Source organism: Harpegnathos saltator, unplaced genomic scaffold, assembly GCF_003227715.2.
Source record: "Harpegnathos saltator strain DR-91 unplaced genomic scaffold, Hsal_v8.6 scaffold208, whole genome shotgun sequence".
Taxonomy (NCBI): domain Eukaryota; kingdom Metazoa; phylum Arthropoda; class Insecta; order Hymenoptera; family Formicidae; genus Harpegnathos; species Harpegnathos saltator.
The window spans coordinates 1,048,424-1,061,520 of record NW_020229993.1 but is presented as its reverse complement, the minus strand read 5'-3'; the positions used below and the strand labels follow the sequence as shown (position 1 = coordinate 1,061,520).

Here is a 13,097-nt window from a genome sequence, read left to right as displayed (position 1 = left end):
ATTATGTACACTTTTTTTTGTTCGGTAAACACCGACAGGGGCACAAATAATATCAATTGGAACAAATGGTTCGTTTGCTTCTACTGCAGACAACTCGCACGGCATTTGTTTTGTTATCTCAGGTTGATGGCACTGCCAACCGTCAATCAATATTGGTATTGGTTGTCTCAGAGACATTATAGAATTAAAACGTATACGCCATCTCATGAAAAAAATTAAAATTATTTGGTAAAATATCGATATATTAGCATGTAACCTGAAAATTACACGGGCCCATAGAGGGTTAATTCGATTTTTAAAATAACTCAAATTGTTTGCGAGAGAAATAATTATGAAAAAATATTAATAGAAGGCTTTCAAGCTAAAAAAATAAAGAATATATATAAATATCCGACAAACTCATCTAATTTACACATGTACGAATTAATCAAATTATCTTCAAATATAAAAATATATTCTATACATTGTATAAAACGAAAATGTATTATATTACGTCCGAATACAGAACAATTTAAGAAAAAAAAAACATTTGTATCATCCCTATTGCATTAATAAAAAAAGGTTGGAATTTCCACATTATTTCTGTTCCGATTCTATTGATAGAGAACCCATTTTTGGGACAAGAATGGGATTTCTAATTGGTATCTGATGGGATAACCTATTTTGGAACAAATTTGGGTATTCTAGTTGGAATCTAAACTGTATCTGGGATAATCGTAAGAAATTTCTATACGGGGTAGTATCATTTATTCCGTATTTCTTTTTTCACCTTATGTCTTCTGCATACACAAGCACAATCTCTCGTGAAATCGGCATAATAGATATAATTGAAGTGCGCTGGAGATAAAGTCGTTCGAGATAACTATCTGTATGGTTGTTATCATCTTTCCGTTCGAGCAAAGCAATGTGGCGATAGGTACCTGTCATTCGCTTTTTATTCAGCAGCATTCTGCGTTTGTATGTCGTATTTCATCGCCTCGCCTGGATGAGACGCGATAGAGAATAAGAGAAAACGTGACTTTGTTTTGAGAAATGTTAAAATTATTACTCCGGCTCCTTTTGAAAGAAACAACACGACTCGAAAGCTCGTAGCACTCTCAAAGTCCTCGCTCGCCGAGATCTTATTTACCCGTTTGTATCTTAGGATTCCTCTTTCTCTCTTACCTTCTCTCCTTCTCTATCATCTTTCTCTAAATCAATAAAACGAACATTATTCGAGAGTACTTGCGTGTATAGAGGATATCGGTTCACATAGTGAAGTCCGGTGAAACAAAGCAGTTCATTGCGCTCTTCTTGCTCCATTATTATTTTCCAATCTATGTACATAAATCGCGTCTCACGCGTCTTCTTAATATAGTCTTCTATATAATTCCAAAGTACGTGCCACATATTGCTACTGCTGAACTATTTGAGTTACCACGAAGAGTCGCAAGAATATATATCTAAAAGTACTACATAGGCTGTTAGCTCCAATGCTAATACACTCGGGAAGTAAATTAAACTGCATGCTTTATAACCAGAACTATTCTCAGACACTGAATAACAACGTGCATAACAACGTCAAATCCGAAGAAGAGAGCGAAGATAGTTGGAAATATTTTCAGACTTTCTGCGGAATCTCTTCATCTCATCAGAAAAAAAGGGAAGCGCGCTCACGCTGTTTGGCTGAGCTAAAAGGATTATAAATACTTTTATAGAACTTATAAGTCACAATTCGCGCATTCGCGAAATATTACTGTGAAAGGCGTCAAAACTTATTGGACATGTCTTCTTCCTCGATAGATATTACACGATCAGCTCGAGCATCGCTAGAGAAACATTAACTTTATTATTTTACCATAACGTCTTGTCGTCTTCAATAATGTTGCAAATTATAAGTCAGTTTACCAGCAAGAGACACGCGACCTATCCGTTAACGGTACGTTGCAAGCTTCAAGTATAAATTAACGACGACAATGAAGTCTCTCAAAGAGTAACACTTTTCTTGGATATCTGTTTAAAAGTCTCGAATGTATAAATCTTCAAACAAGTAAATCGCCCGATCTTATGTTTTTTGGATGCATGGCTCTCGTTACGGGTGCTACAAAAAGAATCCGAAATGGAAAGAAGTTATGAACCGACCGAGATTCCTTACCTCTTTCCTTATTTATTCAACGGTGCTACATATCCGCACGCAAGCAGTGCCTGAATATTTTATGGGATCTATATTATGTGTGTCGGCACCTAAGGTATCACGACTCGCATTTGACGATCGTGCTGATCGTAAAAATTGTCAAAAATATATCGAAGTCGTTCGCAGAGGTCTCTCGCTGTCGAGGTTTTGCTTCCACGTAAAACTGTACAATAAAACCTGAAGAGAGAGAGAGAGAGAGAGAGAGAGAGAGAAAGAGAGAGAGAGAGAGAGAGAGAGAGAGAGAGAGAGAGAGAGAGAGAGAGAGGAGAGAGAGAGAGAGAGAGAGAGAGAAAGAAGGAGGGAGAACCAGCTAGCTTAATTTTTCTTATCAATAAATCAATCTTTGAACAATATAACCGATGGCAGTTTGAAAAGACTTGTGATTGTTGATTCTATCTTTTTATACCCTTGAAGCTAATTATTCATAAATCGCAAATAAAACTTTTAATATATATATATATATATATATATTAAAAGAATATATATTAAGAGAATGCTTTTTCTTCAAATATATATATATATATATATATATATTTGAAGAAAAAGCATTCTCAACTTTACACGAACGTTATGGAAACGAAAAACCGATTTAGTAAAACTAAAAAAAATATTTAATTTCTATTCTTTGGAAGTAAGGCAGAATATAGTACGATTTAGGATATTGGCACTTCCACTTTCAAGTAGAATAATCATAACTTTAAGTCGTGGAAGTGCGTATCGTCTGTTCTAGTTCCAAGTATTCTTTAGTTTTATGCCAATTATCACTCTTAGGAGATGGGGGAGAATCGTAGCGTATCGTAAAATCCTTGCAAACTCCGAGATTTCAACAGCAAATCTAAAAATATATATAAATATTCACATGATTAAACAAATTTCGATAACTTATCTCGTAGCAGCTTAATTAACTGATAATTTTTACGATGAGATAGAACAAAGGAATCTCCAGATACGAGAAGGAAATTATAAAATCGATAGAATCTCAGTAAAGGCTCACTCGGGCAGTTTCAACTTCTTTTTTCTTATTTGAGACTCATCCTTTTCTTATTCCATCTCTTCCCCTGTTCTTTTATTAACGAGTAATCGCGGCCAGCCGAAACGAAATACCCTTTTTGTCCGCTGACGCTTGTGTAGATGTAGGTATAAGGTATAAGGTATACATGGGCGCGCGCACACACATACACACACACACACGCACAAATAAATATGTATATATATATTTATTTATTTACTAATTTATTCTAACATACATTATGTTGCGAATAATATTACGTCGCGCTTGTTGTTTCCTTATTTATTATGTTTATTTCCCATACCGTGTGATACCTCAATTTTAATATAGAATACTTAAAATCTAATTTTTGAAATGCGCAGAATAAAATATGAGCAGCAGCACCACTTACCGAAATTTAGCATTTTTGCGTAAAGTTAATGAAAACGGACAAATCCAAACACTTTCCCGTGGTTACATTTAAAAAAAAATAAATAAAGAAAATAATGTACAATTTAAATCGATCACAAATATACATGTAATTATTCACTATATAACACAGATTGATTATGTATATTTTTAGTATTATATTTTATTTGACAGTAATTTAATAGATATATGTCAACAATTTCATTTATTAACAATATTAATATTTATTAACTAATTTTTTGTTTTTTAAACTTTTCGTAACAAATATGTATAAAAAAAATATTTATATCTAGATCTCTATTTTTATCTTTATCGCAATACGGGGGCAATAATTACACTTGAACCATTTCTATACATTTTTTACATGATGAGATATCCTGGCTTTCTCTCTCTCTCTCTCTTTCTCTCTCGACCGATCTACAAGCCAAGCGAGTGATCGACGATTGTCAATCGCACCTCGCCTCCAGTGCCAAGTCATGCCCTCGTAACTTCGTCCGCGGCCTGCAGGTGTGGACATCGGCTACGAGGAGAACGGTCGACGTTCTCCGCGACCCGCTGCCACCCCCGCCGTCCGGCCATTCGCCCCTCTACCGTCACTTCGTCTCTTTTTCTCTCTTTCCTTCGCGCAGGGTGGACACACGCTCGACCCTTGTCGCCGTCCCCACGAATTCCAGGGATCAATGCGTCGGTGCACCAAAACGCCTGCGCCACCCCCTACCTCATTCCTCCATCCCCTCTTATCATCCCCTCCATGCTCGCACCACCCAGCAGCAGCAGCAGCAGCAGCAGGCAGCAGCGGCAGCAGCAGCAGCAGCAGCAGCAGCAGCAGCGGTATCAACGGCAACGGCGGCACTATCACAATCAGGATATCACCATCACCACGAGTTTCGAGACACCCTACTTCCCACGCCAGTGCTGCGGCGCTGGCTGGTGTAGCTCAGTGGTGGTCTAGTTATGCCGGTGTAGCCGTTCGTGCGCCAGGAGTGTGCCCTCTTCCATCGTAGGCAGAGCTCGCCACCTTGCGTTCCGCGATCTACCCACACCCGATACATCGACCCCCTACCGCCGTGTCCTCCGGTGCTCCCACCCCGGCGGCAACGCTCTCTCCCTCTCGCTGTCGCTCCCTCCCGCGTGCGCGTTGCCCGACCCTCGGAAATTCTGAAAGCGGTTCGCGCCTGTGCAACGTGGGGGTGGCAAGGGACCGAAAATCGAGGTGAAAGGAACTCCGCGGATCCGGCCTAAGGGTCTCTCCTAGGGCTGATGCGTGTCGGCCGTGCCCCCTCGCGTGTGCGTTCTGTGAGCGCGAAAAATTGATACACGCGCGCGCGCGCGCGCCTACGTGCATATATACACACACACACACACGTACACACATACACACAGATATATACATATACACACGTATATTATACATACATATGCACACACACACACACACGGGCGTGCGTTTCGTACACGCGTGGATACGCGCGTAGACTCAGCCGCGACGTGTCGCTGATATTTTCACTCGCCGCGGGCGATTACCCTGCTTTCGTTCGCTCCTTCGCTCGTCCGCTGCGCCGCCTGGTTATCGCGAACGGCTTCGCCACGCTCTCGAGGAAGGAAGGGCACTGTCCGCGACGCGCGAATCGGTAACCGGGAACGCGTTTCCCCGTCGGAGTACACGACGCCGTTGGTGACGTTCGATCGCGCGCCCGGCTGCATCCTCGAGTGACATACTTTCGGCCGCGAGGCCGAACAGAAACTCTCCTCGGAGGGCTGCTTGCCGCAGAAGGTGGCGGACTGTGCGGGATAGTGTGATCCAGCTCGAGTGTACACCGATGAGCTGCGAGAGTACGCAGGTGGGAGTTTGCAGTTTGCAGTGTGACATGTCAGTGCGTCGTCGGGCGTAGTGACCGTTCGCATCGAGTTTCGCTGTCAGTGAGAACCCGCGGCTCCGCTCGTACGCTGTCACCACCGTCGCGTGCCGCGCGTTAATCGACGGATCGCGCGTACGAGTGCAGGCTGACTGGCTGCTGGAGAGAGTGATCTTCTCCGCCACCGAGTGATATTCGTGCGGGCTGCTACGATCACAGTAAACCCGAAGGACCCGGCTCTTCAGGTGCGTGGGGAATCATGTGTCCCCGATTGCAGCCCTCCGTCGAGGGTTAAGTCGTTGATTCGGTGCCGCGCGATCTCGGCTAACACGAGTCCGCGTGTGTTGTGTCGCGACAAGCTCGTCGTACGCCCGGAGGCATTCCTTGCCGTCACACGAGAAGGTGATCTCGCTGAGGGCCCACCGTGTACCACATTCCCGCGCTGCAAGTGAGTCCTGAATCATTGCAATTTTATCATCGCCGATCACTAAGCCCTCCGCCCGTTTGCTCCGCTTTGCTCCGCTTTGCTCTTCTGGGCTCGATTTACCAGAGTCGAGTCCGCGAATTGCCAGGCATCGGCAGCCGATGCCGCGCCGGAGGAGGTTGGAATCGATAAGGATTGTTTTTCCTCGCTGTTAAATTGTCCAGGACAATGTGTATCGAACAATTCTGCTCCATAATGCTGTTCCTATTATATAAAAAGGAAAATTATATAAAAAGGAAAATTATAGGCCAATTGCACGGGAGATATATCCTGATCGTGTGTGATTTTGTCGTGCCTTGGTTAGATTTAATAGGTCGGATCTGTGCGCAGTGTTTCGCGAAATTATTGCCCTCCATCTATTCTTCTCCGCATCAATTTTTTCACCGATATAAAATCGCTTTTTTCAAGACAGAAATATCGAAGAAACTCGATGACTTTATAATCGTAAACGATCGTGACTGACGCGGCTTTTGTGACCTGACGTGGTGTTTTCAGAAAAAGCCGTGTCCTCGGATCGATTACGGTATTCGCAGATGTAATGGCGGCAATTCTCGAGTGCTCCGTAGGTTATTATATTCTCCCATACATGGGAGATTATTTTGTTGAAATCCAAACGTAATTCGATTATCCAAGTGTAATCGCTGCAAAAATATCAATTTCATATAAAATGAGAATAGAATGCAATACGATTGTATTATATTCCATGTTTCTTGACTTGAAATTTATGATGTGATGGAAAAAAAAGTATGTGAAACAAACGGTTTGTAAAATATCAATATCTGCATCTTTTTTGTCACATCTACACCCAAAGTAAAAGCAAAAATCGCAAGTTGTCGGTTGAACTGTGGAAGAACGGGAGAAAATCACGAATATACTCACCTCTCATGGCATTAATCTTTAATCAGCACGAAGGCGAGCGAGCGCAGGGGCATCGACTCCGGCTCTACTTTAAACCGTAAGTGATCGTCACCAACGTGTTCTAATGGCGTCAACTCCCGCGGCACCCATGAGAAATTTTATCGGTCGCGATTTCATCGTGAAACTATTGCGCCACGGCTACGGCACGTACCGTATCGGATCGGTAATTACACAGAGTGTCTCGAAAGCCGCGATTATTTAATGGAAAGTAATTGTTCCTGCCGCTCTTCGACTTTCGGTCGAAAGGCCCTCGAGCGTCTCTTAGCCACTCCACGAGCGACGATTTGTCACGATTAAAATCTCGAGAGGAATTTCCACCGTGCCTCTAACACTCTAAACCCGATCGACAAAACGAAACTCCAGATTCGCTGCGCAACCGCGAATATTAGCGAATTACGAGGCTTCCTGCCGATACGCAACGCCGATACCTATCGCATTATTGAAGTTTCCGCAATTGAGGCTTCTTGTTCCATTGCAAAATCCATCACGAATCATATGCGTTAATTTTTTGTATCAGTACTCACGGGTTACCGAAATCTTGCAAATTTCATTATCCGCGATCGTTGTTTCATTATGACGGACGCGTTAGCGTTCACGTCGCGGTTCTTCCGCAAAATCTCTCACTCCTCTCTCTCTCTCTCTTTTAACTCTCCTTCTCTCTCTCTCTCTCCCCCCCTCTCTCTCTCTCTCTCTCTCTCTTCCGTTTTAACTACTTTCGAGACGCATATATTGTACAATCGCAGTCATGTATCACCCCCGGGCACGGCGTGTATCTAATTAAGCGAGCTGTATAAATTGTATACGGCATGAATTGTGCGAAAAGCTCGTTTATTTCTCGGAACTCAAGGCCACTTAGATCGCTATAAATCCTGACTGTACGAGTGGATAAGCCTCCAACACGGCGCGTGACGTGCCATTGATCATCGCACAGGCATCGTTCGCGTGGTTAAGGTCTTAATGTTTCCCCGGTGTCATGTCGATTTTACTGTTATTAACCCGATGTGTGCGCGAATAACGCAATGAAATAAACGCTGACCGCGCGCTTATTAGTTTCCGGCTAATTATTACTTATTGTTCTTTTCTTACGACAGGGACACTTTGTCCCCGTAACAAAATACGAGCAATGTTACTCGCGATGTAACACGCATGTATTGTTTGCTTTTCGGTGGCGGTGCAATTTCCACGCGGCCGCGGAAATTCTCGTTTTTCATCCGATATTTCACTTGTCGTTTATCTTTTCGAAATAAATTGAATGATTTAATAAATTGTGCACGTCAGCTACAAGCTAACATTTCCATAAATTAGATGTGCGAATCGCGCGCGTATTGCCTTGCGCTGTTTATATAAAATAACGGCGTAACTGAAATCGAAACGCACAAATCCGAAATGTCGTGCAATAAAGAATTTGACATTACATGTGCGTGTGTGTGTGTGTGTGTGTGTGTATGTGCGTGGGACACACTTGCTTGATCGAGACATCTGAAAAATTAAAGCTCGAGGGGCTGGAACGTAGGCTTGTTTAACAACGAAATTGCGAAGCTATCGGCAAGCAAAGTGCACAATTTCCTACGAATCTTAAACGAAGTGAAACGCTCCTTCAACAAGTTTGAATCCGAGTACACCGTGCTATCACCGCGATTCCTCTCGCGCTATTTGGTGCAAGCCTCGCTGTAAGTCTTCGTCGAGAACGTCGCTTCGCCTCTCGAAGCCTCTGTCGAAAATCCGGCCACACGAGTGACGCAAGACGCGCATCGCGAAAGCAACGCTCGCCTCAACTGTTCAACTTAATCGCATCGTTCTTTGTGAGAGAGACGCGCAACCTGTTCTTCATTTAATTTGTTATATTATTCGTCATGATTGTGGAGAATTTCCGGCTATACCTGGTCGAGTCGAGTCGCTATAAATTCCCGGCCACCGTACAAGCAGAGTGAAGCTTTCGTATCAGCGTGTGATGTGTCATTGATCATAGAGTAGTGCACGTAGCTTACGTGGCTGAGGCTCGAGGCTATGTCCATCTCTCTTTCGATTCTTCTTTCGCTCTCGCTTTCGCTCTTGCTCTTTCTCCCCCACTCCTTCTCTCTCTCCTCCACTTCCTCCCTCCCTCCTCTCTCTCTCTCTCTCTCTCTCTCTCTCTCTCTCTCTTTCTCAAGCCGGATGTACTGTGTCTTCCAATTCAACTCACTATTAGCCAATATCATGCGCTATAGAACCGTAACAGTTCAAAAAGATCGTCTTATCTTATAATCCGTAAATCTCCGATGTCCTTGCCACATTATACGAAATTTTCCGATATTTCTTTTTTCAATGTCGTATACGTCTTTGTTCTAAGTTTTTTGTAACTTGAACATTCGCCCTCACTCCCTCGCTGCAATACCTACGACTGGTAACAATTTTTCCGTCAATTTAATATGTTGCATCTGCGTACACGTGTATGTTCTGAATAAGTTACACACACACACACACACACACACATATACATATATATATATTGTATTACTTACGAAATATTATTTAGTTCATCATCTACCATGATTATGGAGCATTTGGAAACTTATGGAAAATATTTATCATTGAAATTAAATATTTGCTTTCCCATTCGTATCTGTATATTTCCACTACTTCAATATATATTTTTAATATTGACAACGGTATTATGAGAGCAAACACACGCGTGCCCCCGCTCGCTCGCGCGTTTAACAGGGGGAGAGGGGGGAAGCAATTTAATACATGAAAATAATGTTCTGTACATCTCTCGCGCGGTCACATATGTACATATAATCTCAACCGATATGCCGACGGAAATTGTTTACACAGCCACTGTCACTGAAATCAAGCTGTCTATCTCCCTGGCGTAATCTCCGCGTCATGCACTTAGAAGTTTCCAATTTCCGTTACCGGTACTTACACGCTGTTCCCCACTTCGCTTTTACATAATACGTATACTTTACGTAGTTGCGCAAGCCACACTCGTCTGGGGACGCACCGACAAGAAGATCCTATCTATACCCGCCGCATCTTACCCGGTCGCGTCTTACGTTTTTGTCCCCGCGATATCGACCTGTCATTCTTACCAAAGTTGACTCTCTCGCGACGGGACAATGAACGCTTCTGTCCCTCTTCCACTTTCTCTCTCTCTCTCTCTGTCTCTCTCTCTCTCTCTCTCTCTCTCTCTCTCTCTCTCTCTCTCTCTCTCGTTTTCTGTTTCGCTCTGCACCTATGTGTCGCAGTCTACGTCTTTCCCGCCTCTCCTTCATCACGATTTTCCTCCCTCCCGCTACTCCCACAGGTCGCTTTGTCTCGGTTCGCTCTGCGACCCTTCCTCACCTTCGAGCCGCAAGTCGAACGAGAGCAAATTAGATATCCATTAACGTCGACTAGCCGAGTTCGAAGTCTTAATTGCAGTCACCCTATGTGTTTGCTCACGAGCACGCGGCTAACGCGCGTTTTATTTCGCGCTACAAGCGATTTAACGTGGTACAATGGGATGTTTTCCGCTTGTAAAGCGTGGGACGCGCGTAGGGGATTGCTGGAGACAGAAAGGCGCAGATAATCCTAGGTCTTTCACGCGGACACGATATGCGACGAACATGAAAACTCTGTCACGAGAAATTATGAGTTAAGAACGTCGAAAGATGTGCCCCGAGATGGAAATTGATGATGCCGCCAGTGCGTTATTACGGTCAGAATAGACAAACGACGATATGAGAGGGAATATCACACGCGCAAAGATGTTTGTGCAATTACGGTGATGATCTTACGGTGTCAATCAGGACGTAATGTAATTTACGCTGCGTTCCCGCGATACAGTGGAAAAATAGTACGAGGGCGGTCTGAAAAGTTCTCGGCCTAACGATAAAAGAAAATTTTTCTGCCGTGAAATATGTTTTATTCTTCAATATAATCTCCTGAAACTTCAATACATTTATTCCAACGTCTTTCCAATAATTCAATACCATCATTAAAGTGTGATTCCGGAAGGTTCTTTACGCTCTGGTGTATAGTGGTGGATTCAAGTTTCATCAACAGTTATGAAACGACACTTGAAATCCATTTTATTTTGCTTAAAATGATTAAAATGTGCCAAACACGCTTGAGAAATACGCATTCGAATGCGGTTTTGGTCAATTGTTAGCAAATGCGGCACCCATCTTGCACAAAGCCTTTTCAACTGATGCTACTACTCGAATGACTTGACAGATCGCATAAAATTTTACATGGGTTTATATCAAGGATGCCACTTTTCAATACAGTTATAGTTTGACAGTTTCTAATGTCATGTATGTGTTAGGTTGAGAACTTTTCAGGCTGCCTACGTAGTACGAAGTTATAAGCATTATATACTCATAAGTACTTCTAAGTATTATAGCTATGAAACATTCTTCTACTCGCTTCTTCGGCTCGCGACTAAATTTTTCATAACTGTAAGATGAAATAACTAATATATTTTTGAACTTATATGCAATTTAACATTCTTCGCCAATCTTATTTAATATGTAACGAATATTTATAAGTCTCTTATTAAAAAGAATATGAAAAGGAAAAAAGAAATAGGAATATCCAACAATCATTAAGTCCTGCTGAAGTTAAAATAAATTCAGAAATAGCTCATACATAGAAATAGAAATAGAATACATACATTTGCATTTCACAATTTGTCCGTGTGATTTAAATAAGAATATTATACGCTCACAGAGTCAGTATTAATCATTACCGCAACAATGCGTAATTTACAATAGCATTTTAGTAGTTTCACGTTTATTCCATAATTCGTGAGGAAGAAAACATAGCGAACTGAATGACTCACGATGTATCAGTATTTATTATAACTTTGATTAGATTGATTAACGTGTGATGGAGAATGCCATGTTGGATTAAATGGACCGTTTTGTGTGTAAAAATGGTGCGTTACTGTCGCAGCTAAATAGAGATAAATTGGTCATGCTGAATCGTCCACGCAGTGTTAACGACCGATGCACCGACGAATCGCTTAATGACATTGCCGGGCTATTATAGTCATTGTACGAATTCAACGCCAAATATACAACGCTTTGTCAGCTTGACGGCGCTCGCTTAACATTCGTTGTTACCGCGAGTAATCATATTATACCGACCTATTTTTTAGATTCGGCTAATTCGTCGGTCTGGTGCAAAAACAGCCGGCAGTTTTTACCGTTTTACCAGTTTCGGTCCTCCTTCCGGCCAGCGCGAAAACAACGCCGGTTAATCGCGTTTCGAAAATCGCCGAGTAACGCTACGGCATATTAAGCCTGCCGTCTGAAATCGTGGATATTAATTAACTGCTCTCGCGTCGGCCGCGGGCTCGTACGAGCACGGAGATGTTAATACGCCGGCGTTGGATACCAGCAGCGTGCGCGAAACGCCGGATAACTTCCTGAGCTTAATTAAAAGCAAAAGTTACACGGATAAACGCAGGCACCGCGTCGCTTTTCACAAGATTTAATCCCGCCACTTCTCCGTCTCTCTCTCTCTCTCTCTCTCTCTCTCTCTCTCTCTCTCTCTCTCTCTCTCTCTCTCTCTCTCTCTCTCTCTCTCTCTCTCGCGGTCACTGTCACGACCTTAACAAGAAAATATTTTCTTCGCGATCTTCATTCCGTTGCTTCCTATCGATACGTCTCGGCGTCTCGATGTCGCCCGCAATCGCGCGTTGCGTATCGCACGCGACGACGACCCATATATGCGAAACTGACGCCGGCGGCGACGCCGTCGCCGGCGACAACGACGACGATCCGAACTTTACATTAGTTTTGCACCAATTACCATTCCCGGCATGTTTAAAACGTGAGTTATAGTCAGGCTGAATAATTAAGGGTGGATAGCAGTCGGCGGAATGGTGGAGGCAGCGATTTGCCGACTCGTCAGCAAGAGACGACGACGTCCTAATTAAATCCCAACGCCTGGCCCCCCCCCTCTCTCTCTCTCTCTCTCTCTCTCTCTCTCTCTCTCTCTCTCTCTCTCTCTTTTCCTCTCTTTCTCTCTCTTTCTCTTCTTTCTCCTTCGGACGATAATCATCCCTTTGTTGCATCGTGTTACGTCAGATATGTTTCATATATTTACGAAGACACGCGTAGCTGTATTCTTTCAGCTGTTTGATCGTTAATCTAATATGCGACATACACAGCCCGGCATAATAGTATATGTCTAAATGTATCATGCGACTGGATTTGATCAGGACGTCAGGATGTTCCAATCGTACGCATTACTGACTTATTATTTATCGACTATTTAAAG

The 13,097-nt window shown here is 43.0% G+C and overlaps 1 protein-coding gene and 1 long non-coding RNA gene across 4 annotated transcripts in view; one reads left to right on the top strand and one right to left on the bottom strand.

The window, feature by feature from the left end:
* Positions 1-13,097, top strand: part of dpr12 (defective proboscis extension response 12) — a 357,607-nt gene that overhangs the window by 4,666 nt on the left and 339,844 nt on the right. Inside the window, exon 1 of one of the 3 annotated variants that reach the window (XM_025298143.1) lies at positions 4,389-5,894. The exons of 1 other annotated variant lie outside the window; for it this stretch is intronic. The gene's annotated coding sequence lies outside the window, so the exon portion shown is untranslated. Of the gene's footprint in view, positions 1-4,388; positions 5,895-13,097 lie in introns of those variants that run through there. One more of the 3 variants, XM_025298144.1, reaches the window with a different exon arrangement.
* Positions 5,901-13,097, bottom strand: part of LOC112588396 (uncharacterized) — a 260,117-nt gene continuing 252,920 nt past the window's right edge. The window contains exon 8 of the long non-coding RNA XR_003112827.1: positions 5,901-6,134. This is a non-coding gene — a long non-coding RNA (uncharacterized LOC112588396). The remainder of the gene's footprint in view (positions 6,135-13,097) is intronic.